Source organism: Brassica rapa, unplaced genomic scaffold (assembly GCF_000309985.2).
Source record: "Brassica rapa cultivar Chiifu-401-42 unplaced genomic scaffold, CAAS_Brap_v3.01 Scaffold0483, whole genome shotgun sequence".
Taxonomy (NCBI): domain Eukaryota; kingdom Viridiplantae; phylum Streptophyta; class Magnoliopsida; order Brassicales; family Brassicaceae; genus Brassica; species Brassica rapa.
Window position 1 is genome coordinate 21,180 of NW_022610424.1, and position 1,321 is coordinate 22,500.

Sequence of the window (1,321 nt, forward strand, 5' to 3'; positions counted from 1 at the left end):
TCCGTCCGCACACACGAGATGGCCGTGTGTCCGTCAGCACACACAGGACGTCCGTCGCTGTCTGTGTGTGTCCATCTGTGTCCGTCAGCACACACAGGATGTCCGTGGCTGTCCATCAGTACACATATCAGCACGTTGGTCCTTGGACTCAGCACGCTGGCCCTTCCCGTGGACTATTTGGGTTATTTTGGCCCACATGGGCTGTCTGTTCAGTACACACAGGACGTCCGTGGGTGTCTGCCTCACACACAGGACGTCCTGTGGCTGTTTGTGGCTGTCCGTCAGCACACACAGGACGTCTGTGGCTGTCCGTGTGTGTCCGTCAGCACACACAGGAACGTCCGTGTGTGGCCGTCAGCACACATATCAGCGTGGTCCTTGGACTCAGCACGCTGGCTCACGTGGGCTGTCTGTTAAGTACACACAGGACGTCCGTGGGTGTCTGCCAGCACACGCAGGACGTCCGTGGCTGTTTGTGGCTGTCCGTCAGCACACACAGGACGTCTGTGGCTGTCCGTGTTTGTTCGTGTGTGTCCGTCAGCACACACAACACGTCTGTGGGTGTCCGTCAGCACACACAGGACGTGTGTGTGTGTCCGTCAGCACACACAGGACGTCCGTGGCTGTCTGTATGTGTCCGTGTGTGTTCGTCAGCACACAGGACGTATGTGGCTGTCCATCAGTACACATATCAGCACGTTGGTCCTTGGACTCAGCACGCTGGCCCTTCCCGTGGACTGTTTGGATGATTTTGGCCCAGTGGGCTGTCTGTTCAGTACACACAGGACGTCCGTGGGTGTCCGCCAGCACACACAGGACGTCGTTGCTGTCTGTGCAGTCCGTCTGCAAACAAAGGACGTCCGTGGCTGTCCGTGTGTGTCTGTCCGCACACATAAGACGTCTGTGGGTGTCCGTCAGCACACACAGGCGTCCGTGGCTGTCCGTGTGTGTCAGTGTGTGTCCGTCAGCACATACAGGACGTCCGTGGCTGTCCATCAGTACACATATCAGCACGTTGGTCCTTGGACTCAGCACGCTGGCCCTTCCCGTGGACTATTTGGGTTATTTTGGCCCACTTGGGCTGTCTGTTCAGTACACACAGGACGTCTGTGGGTGTCCGCCTGCACACACAGGACGTCTGTGGCTGTCTGTGGCTGTCCGTCAGCACACACAGGAAGTCTGTGGCTGTCTGTCAGCACACACAGGACGTCCGTGTGTGTCCGTCAGCACACATAGGACGTCTGTGGCTGTCCATCAGTACACATATCAGCACGTTGGTCCTTGGACTCAGCACGCGGACCCTTTCCGTGGACTGTTTGGG